Here is a 22029-nt window from a genome sequence, read left to right on the forward strand (position 1 = left end):
AAAACTAAAAACAAACTAAAAACTACTTCCAAAAACATTCAGCTTTGATATTAATGAGTTTTTTGGGTTCATTGAGAACATGGTTGTTGTTCAATAATAAGATTATTCCTCAAAAATACAACATGCCTAATAATTCTGCACTCCCTGTTAACGTTACTTACGAGGCTGTAGTCTCTGCACAGATTCATCCAAATGCTACAAAACTGAGGAGTTTCTCAAGGGAGAATCTTCAGTGACCAAATCATTCACCTGATCTCAACCCAACAGAGCAGGCTTTTCAGTTACTGAAGACAAAAAGTGAAAGCACAAAGACCCACAAAAACACCCACAAACAAGCAGCAACTGAAGGCGGCAGTAAAGGCCTGGCAGAGCATCTCAGGGGAGGAAACACAGCATTTGATGATTTCCATGGGTTTAAAACCTCAGGCAGTCATTGTCTGCAAAGGATTTTCATCCGAGTATATAAAAGTAGTTTGTCCCATTACTTTTGAGCTTCTGAAAACGAGGGCATGTATAAAAAATGCTGCAGTTCCTAAACAGCTAATGCTATGCTTTTGTTCTAGCTCTTGAACTAAGGAAGTCTGTGGTGGTGCACAGAACCTAGGAGGAGGAAACTGAGTGTAATTTGGAGGAAGATGGCTCCTTGAGGAAGCTCAGAGAGATTTAATGCATCCTGGCGACTGTGTTGAATACAGATATGAGTATGACACACATAGACTGAGTTGCACGTATACCACGTGGTCCACAATACAGACCCAGCTAGTCTTTTTTAAATGCACAGCAAATAGTTCATGTTTCATTGTGTAACTGGTTTGTTGGGTGTTATTGATTTGACAATAAGTAAACATAGGTTTGCTGGTGACGGCAAATATATTTTATTCCATCAGGTCAGAGAAATTTGGGGATACCGGAACAAACTAATAATTGGTGTGTCCCGTCAGCCTCTGAGCAGCTGCTGTCTGGTCCTGCACATGCACATGGTGTTAGTCTGTAAACAGTGTGCAGTGAAAGTTGTTTAGCCTGATGTGCAGATTGTCACTAGTAGCTAACTTAGGCTGCTCCTTCTTCTTCCATCGCTTGTGCGATATTTCAAACTGATCTGCTGTCAAAAAATGCAAAAATGACGGCTGTCTTGTTTTAAAGACACATTAAAAACACGAAGTCGGTGACAAACATTTTGATGTACCTGCGACTGCTTCATTATTTGACTATAATGAATGCTCATAATGTGAAGCTCCAGCTACAAAGAAATGCTGGTTTGCATTTGTAACCGGTAATTTTGACTATAGAGTTCACAATTATTCAAATTTATATACTATGTAATAGGGCTGCACGATTTTGCATAAAATGAGAATCACGATTTTTTTTAGAATTGAGATCACGATTCTCTCACGATTCTCTTTTCCAGTATAAATATTTATTGCACTTATTAACTGCACATCAACTTCGTAACAGTTGAGACTGAACATAAAAACAATAAATAAACATAAAAACAACAAATGTCTCACGTTTTGTTGTTGCCGCAAAATGTTGTACTGCTTGAGATTCCGTCTCCACCGTTGCTCGACGCTGCGTGTTTAGAGCAGGTAGTGCAACGATAGAAAAATAGTTGCGGGACGGCACTGTGTAGCGTTTGTCTAGGGTGTTGATCATTTTCCTAAATCCCTCATTTTGCACAGTGTTGATGGGAGCCATATCTTTGGTCAGGTGATAAGTAATAGCCTCCATAATGTCTTTGTGCCTGCGGGAGTTCGACGTGTATAGGGAAGCGCTGTATAAGGTTCCCGTTATTGATGTTTGGGTGGTTGACCGGGACGGATTTTCTCCTGTCACTTTCTCGTCATCCCTGATGTGTTCTCCGTTGTTTTCTTAGCAGCCAGCTTCTGTATCACGTGGTATAAGGCTCCGCCCTTGTCATTTGTTGAGCAGGAAGAGTGAGCGCTTGTTTTCATGCAGATTACGTCCCGGATCAAAATGCGGTACAATCGTCGTCGTCTTTTTTTTTTTTTTAATTGTTGTCATTTGGAAATGAGATCGCACATAAGTATGAATCGAGATCGCGATTTTCTAACGATTAATCGTGCAGCCCTACTATGTAAAGTATAAATGATATTGCAGTGATTTCATAAAGTGGATTATGGGTTAACAGCCACAGTGTTACTCTTAACACACACATTTAATGGAACTTGTGTGAGAGCATTATTCCTCATGCACGTTTCCTGGTGTCAGCGTTAAATGTGTTACTGACTCTTAAACTTTGTGGCATTTGCTCTTTTCGCTCTTTGTCACTGTTGAAGGACAGGTTTGCAGGGAAGTGTGAGACGAGTAACTTTAATTCATTTAGAAGCCTGCCATTCACTTTCAGTCCATGCTAACCTTTCTAGTGTCTACTCTGCCTGTTGTTTTCGGGACACCTCTCTGTCTCTAACAGTTACTAATGCGATTGGACAACGGCTCAGCATCTGCTCCCTGTTTACAAGTCTCCTCGGATGTGTTGCGTGTTTCTTGCCACTGTTTGTTCGTTGCTGCTGTGCTGTGTCTCGCTGCTGGTCAGAGTCGAGCGAGCCGCCCGGGGCGGGGTCAGGGATGGTGGCCGGGCAGTTTCTTCACATGCCGTGGTGATCCGTGACTGTGCTGGATGCCGGGAGAGATTCTTGACCTTGATTTGTTTCATTTCTGCTCCGGGATGATTTTCCAGCATCTCTTCAGAAGAAGTCACGTCAGCTCTCTTTAAGAAGTAATACACTCTGTGCGTGACACTATTGTCCATAACACGACGATGACAAATGGGCTGTTCGTTTTAACTGGACACAACATCACCGTAATATCTCAGTATTTTTAATAGTTATTTAGATATGTGTGAGACTGATGCAGCAGAAATGTGTCCAGGACCTTTGACATGTCACACATTTTATTAATAATCTTCTTTTTTCTCCTTCAGGTTCAGCGTGTGGTAAATAGCTGCTGTCCCTCAGAGTTCTCTGCAGAACGGTGAGTTCAGCAAAAGAAGCTTTTTAGTGCTTTGTTGTAGAAATGTACCACTACACTCTCGTCATCTATTGTGGAGACAATCTAGTCAACAAAAAGAAAAAAAATATGTTTGGAACATGCGAGACACGTTCGGTATTATATATAAGGTGACATCTGCTGACTACAGGACTCGTTCAAAGCTGGAGTCCCTCCAGTGATGGTGGCCAAATGAGGGGTAACATTACCTGTCAGTGAGAAATGAAGCGGCTTCGTGTTCGGTACGAGACAGAGTTCATAAACAGCGGTGTCAGTTATATCGGCGCATGATGCCAGCACACATCACTCCTGGTGTTCAGCTTTACAACACAGTGGATATTCGCAGTTTCTCTTCCCCTTTTCATGTCTTTTTTTCCATTCGGTGTATCTGCTCCAGTGTTTCTATTTTTAGAATTGCTCAAGTACCGGGGGATCCTGCACTCTTCCCCCTTTCCTTTGCTACATCTCCTCCATTTACCCCCATTTCAGCTGAATGTCACAAGCCCTGCTCCTCTGCGTCAGGTTGATTCATTGTAAGCCGTGCAAATATGTGTATATGTTGTAGCTGTGCAGTAAAAACAAATTTTAAAAAGTCATCAGCGTCGTTGACTGTTGGGGTCTTTAGGCGACCGAGACGACACCGACTCATGTCAGTGGTCGATGTTTAGCTGTTGTTGTTTTTTTCCTCATCATTCAAAGAACTTGGCTTCGATTTTTAAGTGTTATTTATTTATTTTTTTTATAATGACTATTATAGATTTATTCATTTTTGTTACAATAAAAACAAGTGAACACACTTATTGGTTTACTTTTGCAATAAAACGTCCCTGCTGGTCATTAGAAAGCATGCAGGCACTTATTTGATATATTTTATATGTTATATACAGCACAGTCTGGATTTTGATTTCACTTAGTACCTGGAGGTTTGGATATCTTGGCCTCTGCTGTCCCAGTTTTGATCAGTATAAGCCTCTTGCTGGTGCCTATTTTATGGTTGAGCACGTCTTTAAAGCAAGATATCTTAAGTTGGATAGATACGTTATCTCTGAGAGCCAGGGACCGCTCCGACCTGGGCTGTGCTATTGACAAGAGGAGACATTTACCGTCCTCCTTGTGCGCCTCCTAAATAGTCTTCATTTTCATGCTGGGTGCCCGGCGAGGAGGAACTGTCAGGAAGCGAAGAGGGCCATCTTGAAAAGACTCTGATCGCCGCGGTTCACAACATGAGGCCTGCCCCCGCGGGGCTCAGGTGAAGGCACCCTGCAGAGAACTTCCTAAGGACTGTTTCATTTATCCCAGGGTGAAGGTGGTGGCGTAAAAAAGTATAGAAAATCATGAAGCATCATGGCCAGCTATGTCTGGCTTCGTCATCTGCTGCTCCCGCTGAGCAGACACTCCTAAACCGCAAACGTCTACCTCACGGCTCGACAAGCATTCGCTTCTGAATCAACCCCAAAGGCACACACCCGAATACAGACACACAACTCACATTTGGCGACACAAGCACATATTTGTTTGCTTACATCTTCTAATTAAAAAACAGCCCCTTTCCATACAGACATGCAAGCCAGACCTGCTGTTAATTTCCATTATTTGTAATGCTAAATATCCAGCCAATGCCTTATTCTGTGTGTGTGTGTGTGTGTGTGTGTGTGTGTGTGTGTGTGTGTGTGTGTGTCCCGTAGTTTCTGTGATTGGAAACACAGCCAGCAGTATTGTGCCTCACCGCCATTATAGTAATGAATATTTAGTGCGGTGTTGGCGAGATAGCTGACACTGACCCAGCTACGATGTGATGCGATGCTGCTGGGTGAAAAAGCATTTGACAGCATTTCTGTATTTTTTTAGTATTTTTCAGCGAGCAGGCGATGTGCACAGTGACCAAAGCACCAGATTTAAGAAGAAAAGGTAGCTCAGCTGTAGACTTTGTGCTGGTGCTGCCGAGGTTACTCCTTCAGATGATTGAATCTTTATGACCAAAAGAACTAGGCTAGACATATTTCATAGGTGTCATAAGTACACCGTTTTTATACATGTGTAAGCAATGCAGCAGTGCACATTTGGAGGGCTACACGACCCATGTATCAGGGAGGGAATTGGGAACAGGCCGGTAAGTCACTTTGAATCTAAAAATAGGAAAATTGTTTCTGTTTATTCAGATTTGACTGACTCCAATTACGAGTATGATTCTTCACCACATCTGCCGGCTGCAGTGTAAGCGATCCAAACTCCAGTTTGTTTTCCCGAAACCAACATCCACCTGCTCGTCTCACGTCACATGGCATCTTTGTGTCAATATCTCTCTGTGCAACTTCCTCTGTCACCTCATATATTTCTGTCCAACGTGTTTCTGACCAGTCTGACGCTGACCAGATGCAGAAGATTAGATGACCACATGTTTTAGTTACAGGAACCCTGTAACAAGCCGAAAGCAGATGTGGTCTCCGTTGCTCAGGAAACAAATCAAACTTTTCCTGAGGAATCGAAGCAAAGTTCGATGTTTCCACAATAAATCTTTTTTAATATGTAAAAAGTCAAATATTTTAAATATTTGGCTAGAAAAATGAGAAAATGTGCAGCTGTTTATTGAAACATTTGCAAACAGGCCTGCTTTTGTTTTTGTTTGGCAAAAACTGTTTGTAAAATTCTAACGAGCTTGAAAGTCAATATTTGATATGAACGCCTTTATTCTTTAGCACAGTCTGAATCTTTCTCTCATTTCTTTAAGCATGTTCAGGAAGAGTCCTGCAGCCTCTGTGAAGGACAGTCAGAGCTCTCCTCTGCATGTTTCTGCCTTTTGTTCTGTTATCTGGTCACACACTGCTTCAGTAGGGCTGAGGTCCGGGCTCTGGGGAGGCCAGTCCATGACTGATGGTGTCCCACTCTGTGTTTTTCCATCCGGGTGTCCTTTTACTGCATTTGGGATCATTGTCGTGCTGAAAAGTGAATCTGCTGCCAAACCCTTTGTAGATTCTGACGGTACTTCTCTGTGTTTATATTTTCATCCGTTTTGATCTCCAGCACCTCAGGCTGAAATGCTGCCCCAAACTGTGTCAGTTTTCACCGTACTTTACAGATGGCTGCATGTGTTCACTGTAATATCTCTCTTCTGAATTCTTCTTTTCATATTCACACACTTCAGCCTTTTCTCCCTGCTTGACAGCCATCCTTCTACTGAGACCTTTTCTGATGAGGTTTCGGTGAACAGCAGATGGATCAGCTGAAGGTACAGGTGCACCTCTCAGGTCCTTACTGGATGTTTTCCTTTTTCTTAAGGACATGACTTTCAAATACTGTTCATCTGCTGCTTTTATCCTCCACTCATCCAGTTTCATCAACATTTTTTAGGACACTGCGAACCTGCTGGGAAGTGTCAAATTTTCAGCTAATAGCTCTTTGGGAATCACTTTGCTGCCTCTTAAACGGCTTTATCTTTGGTATTTTGCATGCATTCAGTGAAATAAATCAAAATGAATTTCTCAAGCTCACGTTGGGAAAAAAAAATCTGTTTCTTTGGAAGCAAAACGTAAAGAAATGAGGGGAGGCTCAAGACGCTTGCACAGTACTGTACTTTGGGCCGATGTCTTTACTCGTAGCAGCTTGTCAAGTGTGTCTACCTAAAAAATCAAATCCAGAGAAACACAAGGAACAAGTTATTCGGTCAAAGTGAAAGCCTGGCTGGAACAGTATTAGTTTTATTGGTAGAGAGGAGACGTGATTGTGTAAAATTGGCTTCTGCCTCAAAGTTCCTTCCATCATCTGTCCTCTAATCTCAGATTCTCATCCTCATAAATCATTTCCCTCTGATGTTGCTCTTGGAAAGCAGCTGATTAGGATGCTTTGCTGATGAGCACAGTGTGCTGTGTGAAAATCAACATCAGCATTGTAAAGTATCATAAAATAAACATTGCCTTATTTCTTAATAGAATTATGTTCCAGTGTTTTGGCTCGTCTCACTTCAGATGCCTCATATGTTGTGTGTGATCCAGCAGCCAGAGCGGTTCAGAGCACCGGATCGCTTTGATTAACGCGTCTTTATATGTGAAGAACGCATCTGGAGCTGCTTTTTTTCCACACTTATTACCGACACCCTGTTAAGCTGCTTGTCGTTTTCTTTTTTTCCAGCATGTAACTGGTTATTGAACTTGTCTGCCCGTCCATCCTCGCCTTTGACCACACCGACGGCGAAGCGTCCGGTATCAAAGCCCGCATTTTTTTGGAAGCTGGAAAGCAGATGTGAAAACAGTGCCGTCATTCAGACAAATCTGCAATAAGCAGCTGCTGTCGCTGATAGTGTAGATTCAATCCTGCAGACTCAGTCTGCTTAGTGTTTCAATGACATCTGTTTTAAACCGCACAAACTGCCAGACAGAGCGTTAGACCGTGATTGAACTTTTTATCGCTACAATGGCGGGATTGTGTTTACATATCTTCACTTTAACAGCAGCTCTGTATACCTCTTGGATAAATTATTAGGTAGGTATTATTATTTGGTTCTGACATATTGTAAATATAGTCACTGTAGGTGTGACTCTACACTTGTGGCATGTAATAGAACCCCTTGGATAATATACAGGAAAGAATCATCTGATTTCAAAGTGCTTTAATTCTGCAGCCATTCACTGTTTAAACTTTACTTCAGACATTTATGCCATTCATGTCTGAATAGGGCTTCCTGTCATATTAAAGTTCGTCACGTGATGTCATGTTTTAAGCACTCTGCTCAAAAGTTATTTGCCATATTGGAGATATGATACAACCACCAGGAAATGTGCATTTCCTGACTGGCTGCAGGGGTTCCTGGAGGTTGCTGGCTGTTGCTAAAGGGTTGCAAAAAAGTTTCTGCACCAAACGTCTCAGATTGATTGTTTTGGTTATTAACATTTTGCCACATTTGCCTGTAATTAGCTTGTAGTTAGCAAGTATTTATAACTGCTAAATGAGCAGTAACTAAACTTTAGAAAGTGTCATGTATACAGGAATTGTAGAAGGTTCACCTTCAGAGGAAAACTTGTGCCTCAGCGCTGCACCAACATGTTTGAAAAAGCATCATTTTTACCTGGAACATGAAGAGAATCTGCTTCCTGTTCATGTTGCACTTTTTACAGTTTCACAACTCCTCAGAGAGTCGCTGGATCATGTTTGTGGACACGTCTATAAACTACAACCGCACCAGTATGCTAGTGACCAAATCCCAGAAGGTCGATTGTGTTCATCTGGGCGTTGTTTTCAGAGGGAGAAATGTTTCGTCATTCATCCAAGTGACTAAAGCGATCACAAGGTTTTTGCCAACTGTTTGGGTAATACACGTTTTTTCCGGTGGTTGCCAGATGGTCGCAGCGCAGCCTGTGTGACTGCTGCCTTATTCATTTGATCCTACATTGTCACCATGATTGTCATGCATTCAAAATGGCAGACGAATCAGTGTCACGAGATACTGTAAGTGCTCACATGTCTGTGGGAAAGCGGTGCTCTGTCAGTCAACTATTTCAGGTCATACTGATCAAGTCCGTTTCATGGATTTTGGCTAACGACTTGTGATTGACCAGTTGTTAGCCGGCTAGTGTGCAGATTCACAGTAAGATCCACTCGTCACTCTTACAATCACATCACAAAACACCAAGACAGCTAAAGGGCTCATATGGAAGCTTCCACATGGAAACTAATGGGTGTTAGCTGCATCCACCTTTTAGATTTCCTGTAGTAGAATCTCTTCGCAACAATAATCCTGCTTGTTCATGATGAACTTGAACTGGTCTTATTCCATAACCCAGTGCATGTGGGTGCAGAAACCACAGGACAGTTTGTGTTGCAGGTTTTAGTGAATTTCATTAATGAAATGATGAAAATGGGCTGGAATAACCCCAAAAAACAAATAAGTAATTAAACAAATTTAATATTTTATCTTAAATTATTGTGCAAATGATGCATCCTCAGTGTCATATAACCATATGGATTGCTTCTTTGTGCCAGTTGTATATTGAGCTTCTTTATTCATTTGCACATACATCCACAAATTGACTTGCTGAAGACAACACCAGCTTGGCAAGCATCACACATTAGTGTACCTCGGATCAGCCCATTTGATCAGACAGACAATTTACACAATAATTACCGACAGACTCGCAGATAAAACCGTACAGTGTTACTAATGGAAGCGCCCCCACAGGAATAAAAATCCATCACCCATGTCTGCGTTGGTTATCTGTCATTCTAAGCATAATTCTCAGATCATTTCAAATGGTAAAACCCTCCTCGGATGTCTGTGCACAGATCTGCAGAGACACATGTTTGGAAATAGCGCACAGAAATCCAAATGTGATCACAGAACACGAGCAAACACACTCACCACGAGCACAGACTACACAGCTGACAGACTCGGGACTATCGCATTACGTTTGCAGAGATAAAACAAAGGGTGGTGGTCAGCACTTCACCTTCAAACTGACATCTAATTGATGTAAAATATGAAAGCGAAGATTATTTTCACGACCAGCCTCGTGTTTGGCTCCGTTGTGACACTGCGAGATGGATTATAAACAATCCGCGACAAAACATAATCAGAAACACATCACTTAACATACAAACAGCCATCTTTGTGTTTTTGAGAACATCTGCTGCAGTTTTTGGGGGATTTCAGTATCAGCTTGGTAGCTAACGTTAGACTGAAATATGAACTGAAATCTGCAAGTTATGCTACGTCTCCTTTTTTAATTAAACATCTTGATTACTTGTTGTTAAGGAAAACAAAAAGTCAGGTTGACAGTGAACAGTTAAAACAAAAAAAATACACAAATTCACACCTCCTTGGCAGAGGTTTGCGCTCTTAAAGGTGCTTGTTGTTGTCGCTGCTGTGCTGTGGGTGGCCAACTATTGTTCTTACTTTGTGTTTCATTCCTGAAAAGATGCATTCTTAAATTAATGAGGCTCATTTAGGTGCCACAGTGGCCCCGAGCCGACATGCTAATGCTTGCCCCGCTAATCAGCCGCCACACCGAGTCGAATCGGCGTGGTGGCTTATCAGATCAGATTGTTTTGGTCTTAACCAGTTTTCACTCAGTCCTGCTGCTGCTGTTATTACTGAATTTCTCCAGCATGTCCGGCAGGACAGAAAGCCTGTTGTGTGGTCCTCCTCACCTTGATCAGATTACACATCAGAATTAGCATAATTACAGCTGTCAGTGATTAATTGGCGAGCTATAATTACTGCAGGTTTAAAGAGACTGTGTTTAAAGAGATGCACGTATATATGTATATTCTTGTATTTATTTGTGGATGTGTGGATTTACTTAAACCTAAAAATTAACACTGGATTGTGGATATCATGGTTGTCTCATACACAATAAAGGCAGTGAGTCTCTTAATTTAATGTAGCTGTCATTGATTAAAAATATCTGTTGTCACAGTGCTGCTGCTTTTTTGTTTGCCTCTGGTAAAACCTGTTTTAATATTAAAAAAGGCTATAAAATGCTCGTGTGCAGGAAAAACCCTGTACTCGACTCATTATCCCTGAAGTCCCCGGAGGATCAGTATGTGAGTTCAAACACTAATGAACATCAGAAGAAACATCGGTGCAGGAAAAAAGCAGGGAAGCCCAGCCTTAAGACATCAAAATGGAAATTATGAACAACTTTCTGTTGTTTGATATGTTTGAGATTGACACGGACACCTTTTCTAAGTCTCTGCTTTATTGTTGGTTTTCTGACGGACGTTTCAACTACCCGACTGGTTTTGAAAGGCGTTTTAACCATAATCAGCATAAGACATACAGATAGCCTGGGATACCTAGCTGCAGGATGACAGTCATGCACTTGGTGAATATAAATTCTGCCTGAGTTGCACTTCATAAAGTGTCTTGCAACCAGATTCAGAGATTGCTTAAAATGAATCACAGCGTACCCCCCCTCTGCCTCACTGAGGGTGCAGTCAGTACAAACCAGATGGATTGTATGAAGCTGCTCTAAGGGTAGCAGAGGTAGGGGAGAAGCGGAGCGATAAGAGATGGAGCTGCGGGGTTTCAAATATTAATAGAGACGGAGTGTACACCAGACATTGTGCATGCATGAGCTGTTTTTGTACACTCCAGGTTTTCAACAAGCTACGCACTCCCTACCACCGCATAGTAAACCCATCAGTCTGTAAACAGTGGTAGCCAGGAATCATGGAAGCGTAGATAAATGGACACGAGGTCTGAGATAGATAACGATGATGACATACTTACAGTCAACCCTGCTATATCACCGACGTCCTGTAGTGACGGCACAAGAGCTGTATGTCTGCATCTTATAAGCTATCTAAACAATAATGTTATGGTTGTAGCCTTTATCATATCAAAAATCTATCAACTGAAGGAGAAAAAGTGTTATTTTTGCCAACATTACAACTGCGATTATGTCTGTATATTAAACTGCAAGTCTTTTAGGATTTAAAATCGCAGATTTGCATCGCTCTGATATAACTGGTATCAGATAACATAATGCAGTTGCTTGTTTGTGAAGTCCTCCCACGGTTCTGCTTAAAATCTACAGAGGGTGAGAAGAATAGGCAGGAAACAGCCAACTTTTCTTTTTTTTGTTATTTGCCAGATGAGAGAAATAACACTCACCCACAGCTGAGTAAATTTACTGACCATTTTCTGTGAAACACATAGCTGCTGGCTTTAACGCTGCGGCTCTGTTCTATAGCTTTTCAAGACACTGTTGAATATTTAAGTCCGAGATAAGAGTTGTGGCTCTTGGGATTTTAAAATAGCACTTAAACAAGATGTTTTATGTGGGAATACACAAGTTCTGTTGTTTGCATTTAAATCATATTCGCTAAAAACTTAAAACACTTCTGATATCACATAAATAAACTGCTCACAACTTATCCACAAACCAAGCTTCTCCACCCACAGACTCTTTGACGGGGACAGGTGCCCAATAGCACCACTGTCACATCTGGACCTGAAACAGTAGCCATCATTTAACTGTAACCTGCACACAGAGACGAATCATTAAGCCACAAACTGACTTCTGAAATGTCACACAGCTAAAAATATCTCAGGATTTGCTGACATTTTGCTAATTTTAGACACCGACAAAGTGTAGTGAAGCTAATGATTTTAGCTTTTACAAATCTGCGTAGTCTGAAATCTTGATTTTTGTTTTCAGGTTTAAAAATATTAAAAATATAAGAGAAAATAAATCATTTTATTCAGATTTAGCCAACTAAGATTTATCCTGGCAGAGAAAGCCCCATCCTTACACCACAGCAGATTGCTCTCGGTGGGTGATGTTGACACCATGCCTCAAACCACATGATTCACTGTCCCTTACTGTCGTTCTCTCCTTTTCTCACACAGGCAACAAAGCGTACTTCAGCAATGCTAGTGTTTGAAAATAGATTTCCCATGCAGTGAAGTTATTTGTTGATGTTCTTTCTTTCTTTTTTTAATCAACTAGCTTAAATGCCAGGTCGTGACATTTCAATTTGTGAAACATTTACAGTGTCTTTGTTGGAAAAACTTTGAAAAGAGTGAATGTCAAAGTTGTAACACCTTGAAATGTGGCGTATTTTTGTTCTGATAAAACAAATGCAGTCGAGTCAGCTCAAATACTGAATAATCACAAACTGCATGCTTTGATTAAAAACAAGCACGTGTGTAAATTACAGGTCAAAAGGTGCTTCAGATAGAGTAACTTGCAAAGATTCATTTGGTGCGTGTGTGTGTGTGTGAGCGTGTATTCATATCTTTGTGGGGACACAAATTTGAAGTTTACTATACTTGTGGGGCCCAACAGCCCTTATGGGGACCAAAATCCTGGTTCACACAAGTTTGAAGGCATTTTTGAGACTCAAAATGTGGTTTTAGTGACAGAGTTACAGTTGGGTTATGGTTAGGTTTAGGGTCACGGTCAGGGTTAGGCATTCATTTTCATGGTTAGGGTTTGGGTAAAGGGCTAGGGAACGTGTTATGTCAATTAGACGTCCCCACAAGATATGAATACCCAACATGTGTGTGTGTGTTTCATTATCTCCATTGAGTGAATAACATTTGTGATCTGTAGTGATGTTGTTTTCTCCCTGCGGCACTTGGCCCTTTCAACATGACTGCGTCATGGCGAGTTGGCTGTCACATTTTTCTGGAATGATCTCCATTATATAAGAACTGAAATAAGAGGAATAGCTATGCCAAACTGACATACTGCTAAACACACGTGGAGTTGCTGTCGCACACACTCACGTTTTCAAATGCTCCAGTCGGTCGCCTTACATTGTGGTCAGCACCATACTGGTGGACAAGTCGGTTACCAGCATGTCAAAAAATTATTATTTTACTTTGTTTTGAGATTAATGTTAATAGAAATATTTAAACTAGTTAGCTTAGCGGTCACAGTTTCTTTTATAATAAAATGGTTGCGCTATAATATTTATTTTACAGAGCGTGGATGTGGAGGTGATGTCACCCAGTGCTTGTGGTGTTCAAACATTTGTGTTTTGGCTGCTACGATGTAGTTCTCCCGAGTACGACACTCGACTCGACTTACTTTGTAATCCTGGCTGTAAAATTAAAAAATCATTGTCATATTTTAGGATCCATCTGAACTTTCTCTACAGCTCTAGATGACGTCACCTTATATGGATGAAACCTGGAGCGCTAATTTATCAGTGATAACCCGTTAGCTTGGGTGGCAGACTGCATTCATAAACGTTGGCTAATTAGTGCTAAGCAGCACAGAAAGAAAACACAAGAAAACTGAAGCACAAACTTTGTAAAAGTGATTGTTTAAACACTGCACATCGCTGTGACGCCTGTCAGGACGAGTCTGAAGGTTTTCACTTTATTTTTTGTCATTTTGTCAAAAACCTCTATGTGCTCTGACTGAGGAAGCAGCAAAGCAGCATTGGTTATGCAGGTGAAGCATGTAGATCGCTAACCAGAAGCTCCATGTCCAGTTCGTGTGTTTGTGTTACCATTTCTGGAGGGCTCATCAGAAATTAAATGTGCTGTACTGCAAAGGCTGTAACAACATTCTTTCATTTTCTGCTGTTAGCCACTCGCACACTGCACTGACTGGTTTAACTATTCCTGTGAGGACACTGGTTCCTCAGATGCAGGAAGTTTGTTTTGTGTTTGTTCATGTAGTCAGCAACAGAACGTTTGGCCTGCTTTGCTAGTAGATATTTTAGAGTTTGGTGAAGCAGCTTTAGTAATGAAATAACGGTGGACTGTGATCTGATGTCTGCATCTGGATTTAGTTAAGGCAGCTGGTTCCACTGGTGCGTCAATCTGTTACATAGTGATGCAGATACATAGCAAAGGAAACCTCAGCAACCAACACGTTTTCTGTGATTAAGAATAACTGTGTTTGGCACCGATGTCGCCTTCGTACCTTTGCAAAGGCGACATCGACGCTGTACGACGCTGACCGTGAGGGAAAAACCTAAAAAGCGTCTTTGAAGATTTCATCAGAGCTGAATGGCATTCATCACTTTGACTGGAGAACACAGCGCTTCTTTTGACATTGCAACCTTGCTTGTGTAACGCATCAAGCTGTTCAGCCATTCTGCCATAGCAAGGTTTCTTCAAGCCTGTGAAGTTTGCTGATAAAATTAGCACAGCAAATTAGCAATGATGAGTCACTCATTATCATCCTGGTGTATGTTGGCAGGAGGTGGGTTGTTGTGGGCTGCTACGCCTGTGCAGGTCTTCTATTTACAGGAAAGCAAATGCTCCAAACAAATATAATATATGTGGGAAAAAATCAATTTGTTTTCATGATAAGCAGAAGGTTTGCGGTCATAATTATTTTCACAGCTTTCAACATCTAGATTTGCTGCCTACAGCTGACTAAAGCCCGTTGCGCTGTTCTGGTTTGCCCGTGGTGTTTTGCCGAGAGGAGTGTCATTCTGGAGGTGGTGTTCCATGAAAGTTTTGGCAGGATTTCAAACAAGAGCGCTACTCGAAGTAAGCTCCCTGAAATGGAGATAAATGCAGTAGAATAGCTATTTAGTTACTCAGAGCAGCTCTGCTTATTTTGGGGGCTAATCTTTAATTGAAACTACCTCCTGCAGTTTGTTTGTGACACTCTGCACTTGGAGTGCTGCACATTAGGGAAACAATTCAGAGGTTTTAAGAGAGCTGACGCTGTTTTACCTGGAATCCAGCAGGTTTTAAAAGAGAGCTTAAAATATGCCTGGTAATGTTGTTGAACGAGAATGTTATTAATGCGAATCTTTGACGAAAATAAGGCATTGCAGAACATTTTACTCCCTCGCTTCCTTTCTCAGCGACGTGTTTGCCCATTCGTCCATTTCCCTCCTTTTCCCTGCTTATATTCAGTAAAAACGTATGACCTCTGTAGCTCATTTTAAAACCTACACTCAGATGTGCTGCTGATGTTGTGGTGTTGTCAAATGCCGGTCCATTTGTGCCCGCTCAGTCAATATATGAAAAATTGATGCGATAGAAAGAAAAATGTCTGCCTCTTGAATGTTGCATGTCGTAAAATCACAGAAATTTGCTGGCATGTTTAAGTGCTCCTCTAAGCAGTCAGATGACATTATGTATCGTTGGCTGATTTGACGTCGCTCCAGTGGTGGGAACAACTTCTCCTCCCTCCCCTAAACAATCTTCTGCTGGTGTGTTTTTTGCCTGCTACACTGGAGTGAGCATTATTGCCCTAGTGCAGGGGTAGGCAATCTCAGTCCACGAGGGCCGGTGTCCCTGCAGGTTTTAGAGCTCACACTGGAAAAAATGGCCCTCCAAAAACAAGAAAAAAAAACTTAATACAAGTTATTTTTTGCTTGAAATAAGTGAAAAAAATCTGCCAATGGAACAAGTGAAAATTCTCTTGACAAGATTTCTTAAAATAAGACAGTGAATCAAGCCTTACGAGATCTTGGGTCAACACACCTGAATCACATGATTAGTTCGTTACCAGGCCTCTGGAGAACTGCAGGACATGTTGAGAAACTAATTTAGCCGTTTAAATCAGCTCTGTTGGTTCGAGGACACATCTAAAACCTGCAGGACACCGGCCCTCGTGGACTGAGATTGCCCACCCCTGCCCTAGTGTCTCCTTGAGTGTAGTGGAATGGCTGGACAGCGGTTGAAGTCACTCTGAACAGACCTGAGCGGCGGTATTACGGCCCGGGAACACCGGCGTCAGCGCTGGGTGCTATCAGAGGCCCAGGGTGAGCTCTAACAGGACCGAAAATAACCAAAAACAGCCCATGACCTCATTGTCTGTTCATGTCAAAAATGTTGCTGCCAATTGTTTGTGTCTGTTTGCCTCTGCTTGCTTCAGCCGCCGCCAACCTTTTAGATGCCGGTTTGTCCCATTATGTCACTTCCTTTCAGCTCTGTTACATCCTGCTTTCTCTCATTCTGCTATAATAACAAGCATCAACCGTACAGCGTCTTTCTCCGGTGTGTGATGAATGCGCGCCTGATCTGGGGGCATTTATGCAACAAACCGCACCTTATTCAGGTTTACTTGTTTTCCTGCCTCTATAGTTGTGTCATCATCGCAGCGTGGCTGTAACCAAGTTCATGTTAGGACACTAGTTATATAAACTCTGCCCGGGGCATTTTACCACACCAGCGCCAGCCTGTTACAGGCCCTACACAGTACACGGAGTGCAACCTCTGCATCAGTTTTCATTCAGAATTTGGGATTAAGAGTGAAAGTAAAAAGCACCAAGACAAAAGAAAGCGTGCGAAACAAGGCTTTCTTTTTTGTCCTCAGTAAAGTTGAATCTCTGCAGCCCACTGAATGTGACCTGGAAGGTCAGGGCTAGCTAAAAACGAACCGCACACGTGTGAGTGCGGGTGTATCGGTTGAAAAGGAACACTGTGTCATTGAAGTCCACTCAAGTTCAATGATGGCAAATCTACCCATAATGCTTTGTAATACACCAGAGAGAGAGTCTCTCTGGGCTGCAAATTACCTCTCACATCTGCTGCTGCTCTGTTCCACGAGTAGCCCGAAATAACACACACACACACACACGAGCACCAAATTCCAAGAGAGCGGCGATTTGAATTGATTATGCTGTCATAAGTGATGTGATGATGTGCTTAAACAGAGGTGATTGAGGAACTTGCTTTAATTGATTGTTCTGTCAATCCGGCGAATATGGCTCGCATGCAAATTCTCATGTAGAATTATTGCAGATTGTGGGCACAGCGAAGACAGACAGATTGTTTCATGAATACTCAGTATCGTCTTCCTGTTCAGAAGCATCTATTGTAGCAACTTGATGCCTTCTTTCAAACGAGTCAGGCTAATACCGCGGTCAGCGCAGGGCAGTGGCTCAAATGTCAACAACGCAGAGGTGAAATATCGAAATATCGTGACATGCCAGACCAGATCTGCAAAGCAGACCAGAGAGGAGAGGGAAAACAAAAAGTGAGCCGAGGTGAGTCCAGCAGACATTTTCCTTTGAAGTTCTAATTTGTTGTTTTCCTGCCGGCAGTGAAGCATCCATGCCTGACAGGAGAATTTGAAGCAAATGGGGCGGATCTCCAGAGCCACACTTCAGACGGGGAAATTTCTCCATTGCAAATTTAATGGAGTTTTTGAGGCGGATATTTGGAGACGGTTTCAGTGGGAGTTGTGGGAGTTTTTTGCAAGCGGGGTTACCAGCAACCTGGTGGATATTAAGAGGAGATAAATTGTTAATCGTGTCTAGTAACCAAAGCGGTCACAAGACGAGATAAGGGATCAGCTGTTACTCAGTAGCTGATAGTACAAGTTAATTCATGGATCACATTCATAATGTTTTATTCATGAAACAGTAAAGAAGAACTCACCAAGCTGCAGTATCTGGATGCAGCAGTGTTTATTTTTATCTTTCAGCCATACAGAACCAAACACAACAGTAATATTTAAGAGACCTTCTCTAGTTTCCCACAGAGCAAAGATTTCATGAGAAAATGAATATTTTCTTTTACACGTCACATAGCACAATGACTGCAAGGTGAAATATAAAGATGTAAATATTGCAGGTAAATCAAAAGAAATAAATTGAACACGTTTCTCAAGACTAGAAAACAAAAAACTGTGCATAAAGTTTATTTATTTATAATAATTTATTACTTATTTTCAGACTAGTAGGTGTTTGTGTATGTTCTTGATACACTTATTCAAAAAAATTGTGGTAGATATTATTTTGTGATGTTATTGTTGTTAGAAAAAGATTGTAGCCCATAGATAGGATGCTTTTATAAGGTGGATGAATGCTAAAAACAGGTCATTTTAGCCCATTGCTAGGTGGTTTCTAGGCAACAGGGTAACGTCATAACATCTGATGTGGGTCAGAACCTCTAGCGGCTGAAGATGTATGTATGTGCCAAGTTTGGTTGCTCAACTCCTGACTGTGTAGAAGGAGTTTGCAGTCAAAGAAACAAACACACAGAACACAGATTTCTAATGTTATAGGGGCTGATTTTTGTTTCAATAGAAAAACAATTTTTTTAGGTCTTCAGCCGGAGTTTATTGTAATAAATGATTTAGGTCATCATTTGAAGTCTTCTTTTGGTACCTGTTCAGTTGCAGCTTTCAGGTTCCATTTCATTCATATTTCAACAAGAAAATGCACTCGAGGTATAGATGGCAGTGAACTGCTTTTCGCTGGCTTGACCTTTCTCTCTCTGCATCCATAAAACACTACATTTTACATTTGCATTTGCTTCTAGCACCATTTTCTCTCTGCCTCCCTGTCTCCTCTCTCACCATCACAGTCTCTGGTTTACCTTCGGTGACCAAATGAGCAAATGACTTTGAAACCATGCTTGGTCAGCATTTTGGCATCCCATTAAGTCATTAGTCCTTCAGCCCACTGTAGAGCTGTCCACCAAAACAGATGAGAAGGACTTACACCTGAGGCTGTTTCTTTTTGAAGCTTCAGAAGCGTAGCATGCTTAATAAAATGCCAAAATGACTATAAATGCTTATCCCTGTTGCCTGTATCAACAAGGTTAAAAATAAAAAAAATCAATTACAAAGATATGTGGATTATAAAACTCCTGTTTACCAGCAGTTTTCTATCTTGTGTGTGTGTGTTTAAAGAGTACCCATTAGCGATGCAGCACTGACTGGAGTCTTTTGGTCCTTCCATCAGAGGGATGTTGGCTGGCAAACTAAAATAGTAACCCTTATGTAACCGTGGCCTTTACCCGGTGAAAGGAGATGTCAGCGGCAGTTCTGCAGCATAATGGCTTCATAACTTTCTCAGAGTGCAACTACTAAGCAAAAACAAAAAAGGCATTATAATGAGAGAAAAATAGCTGTTTTTGTACTTACAGATATGTGTATGTCTGTCCTGCAGAAGTGCAGAAACTGTGCTACATTTTATTCAAAGAACAGATTTTAATTTTAATTATTTTGGATTGTTTGATGAAACAATGGCACTGTGCAGACACAGTATGTTCCTGCAGTTCTTTGTTTGACTGCCTTTAACCTCTGAAAGAAACTGCACTCTCTTAGGATTTTGCAGATTGCTTTTAAAAAAAGAAATCTCAATTTTTGGAATTACCATGGCTACTGGCAACCACACAGCCTCCGCTGGGGCCTCAGCATTCGCCCATTTAGGGCCTTACAGCACTAGAAGTGTGCACTGACGCCCTGTTTGAACTGTCATTCATCAGGCTGACAGTGGAAGACTCTTATAAAGAGAAAAAAACAATGAGTGGAAACCAAGGAAGTCGGGGTTGGGGGCTGAGGGCACGCCTGGCAGAGTGATAGAGGGACATCTGCTGTGCCTCACTTGCCCTCTGTGGTTTCTGGCCTGTCATATTGACCAACAGCAACGCTACAGGGGACTTCTTTACATTCACAGTAGTGCTGTTGCTTTTCTGCTCTTCTGTGACTAATTGTTGATTTTTTTTCTTACACAGAAAGGTAAAGTTAATGAATTCCTCTATTTTGTAATTTTGTTTCTTTGTTCTGCTTCAGAGATGCATGCAGTAGTTGGAGACTTAACAGAACCGACCGAGAAGCATGTCAGAAATTGCAATTCAGGGAAGAAAACTTCTTCTTTTTTCTTCGAGTTGACCACCCAGCTCAAACTGTCTTGTTAGATTTGCTTCACTCGATTTATTCCTCTGACTATAAAATGCTGGTGTGCAGTTCCTTACCCTTTCTAGGAAAAGCTGCTACCAGTCAGAGCATCTATGCAGAAAAATAAACCCTTATGCAATCTCCATCCCTATGTACCAATATTTCCCTAAGGTAACTTGACAAAGATTAATCTGTGATTGTGAAATCCGAGTGTCCATTCAATAAAGTTTACAGATAAACACGTATCCCGTTGCAGGATGAAGCCTCTGAAGGAAGCTTTTAACTTGTTTCCTGTGGAAACTCAGTGTTATTGTTGCATCTTAAGTGTGTGCCGTCCTCCAGGAAAAAGGTCTCACCGATCAAGTCTGCCCACTGACAGTTCTCATTTCACCAGGTGAAAACCCTAACCTACTTTACTACATACACAGATTTTATAATGCCATTCTGTGCAATGTAAGACTCACTCACACACACACACACGCAGATGTGAACACAACATGCCGTGGCCTACTTTTTGAGCACCTCTGTTGTAATCCTATCCACGACCAGTGAATAGAAGCGGTGTGGGAAAGCCTTAACTACCATTGTACAGCAGGAGGGCTGAAAGAAAAGGAGGTTGGAGAGGCTCTGCGGGATGGATTTAGTCGCCATCTTGGAAGTGGTTAATTAGCTTGTACTCCGCATTCCTATCCAGTGAGATTAAGCTGTGTCAGCGTATCATGCAAGTGTAGGCAAACATACACAAACAAGCATTTACGCATTCCCCGATAATTACAGTCAGACCGATTCTCAAGCATTTTGTCCTGAAGTGGGCTCGCACGGACGTGAAGGTCTGCCTCTCACTTCTTCAGTTCCAGAGATGGTAATGAGGGATCAGGTGGCAGCGCTGGATACTTGCTCTGAGCGGTGGCAATGCAGATGTTACCTGGTGGCTCTGCACTTCCCTCTGTGAACCAGCTGTGATGGCCAGCTGCCCACTTCGCCAAGGCCTTGGCAACTCCCCAGATGTCTGACCCAGATAGACACTCCAAGAGAGGAGAAGAACACACACACACAGGCGCTCTCTATGATACACGAACACACACTCATTTGTACACCTGCGTAGGAGCCCATCGCACAGAGATGCGTGCGCAGTCCCACCAGAGCAGGCGATGAAGGATAGTTGGAGTTTTTATGGCTTATTTTTGGGGCTGTTCTCAAACTTTCCTGATGCAGCAATGTTTCCCCGTGTCTTAAAAAGTTCCTCTGCAAGGCAGTAGCTTGTAGTTTAGCGAGTTCAAATCTTGCAACAGTTTGCACGTCGGATAAAAATAATAGAGTAACTGTCAGCAAGTATTTTTCTTCATTTCCCACGATGGTATCCAGTGCATACGCAAAAGGAGAGCAAAGATCCCGCAAAAAGCAGCATGTTTAGGAAGAAAAAGAACTGTATGCACAGATCCTGGAAATGTTAAGCTCAGAGTATTAAGCTGAGTCAATACAGAATGTCACAGAGTCATTTATCAGTATTAATACGTCAGATCTTTGACTGATTGTGTGTCAGTTTGTTTGAGCCCTAAAAATAACAACTTTCCCACATGACTGCTGTCTTTTGCTTGTTCAAGTAGTGATTGTTGTTCGTGTTCTCTGGTTCACCCTCTGACGGTTGGAGGCTGGAGGTCATTTTTTTTCTGTAACCATATTGGCACCCTGAAGCTAAACTAGCTTTAATCGCCTACATTTATCAAAACTTTAAAGCTTCGTTTGACAGCGTTGTGTTTGTAACAAAACAGTTTCCCAAGTACTGCTCTTCAGAAAAATGAAGGCAACACTTCAACAACTTTTACTTTGAATTTTTGGGGTGATTTTGTGTTCAGCCTTCATTAGCTTGGCGATTCTGGATTCCTCTGCTGAGAACAACATGATGTAAAACTAGTCTTGAACTGTAATATTTAATGTTTGCGGACGACACTACAGTGGTGGGTCTTATCACCAA

At 41.8% G+C, this 22029-nt stretch overlaps 1 protein-coding gene across 2 annotated transcripts in view; it reads left to right on the forward strand.

The window, feature by feature from the left end:
• Positions 1–22029, forward strand: part of adarb1b (adenosine deaminase RNA specific B1b) — a 123644-nt gene that overhangs the window by 43813 nt on the left and 57802 nt on the right. Inside the window, exon 2 of one of the 2 annotated variants that reach the window (XM_005944130.3) lies at positions 2942–2991. The exons of the other annotated variant lie outside the window; for it this stretch is intronic. The gene's annotated coding sequence lies outside the window, so the exon portion shown is untranslated. The remainder of the gene's footprint in view (positions 1–2941; positions 2992–22029) is intronic. 2 annotated transcript variants of the gene reach the window in all.

This window comes from Haplochromis burtoni, unplaced genomic scaffold (genome assembly GCF_018398535.1).
Source record: "Haplochromis burtoni strain Fernald_Lab_line unplaced genomic scaffold, NCSU_Asbu1 Contig_386, whole genome shotgun sequence".
Lineage (NCBI taxonomy): Eukaryota > Metazoa > Chordata > Actinopteri > Cichliformes > Cichlidae > Haplochromis > Haplochromis burtoni.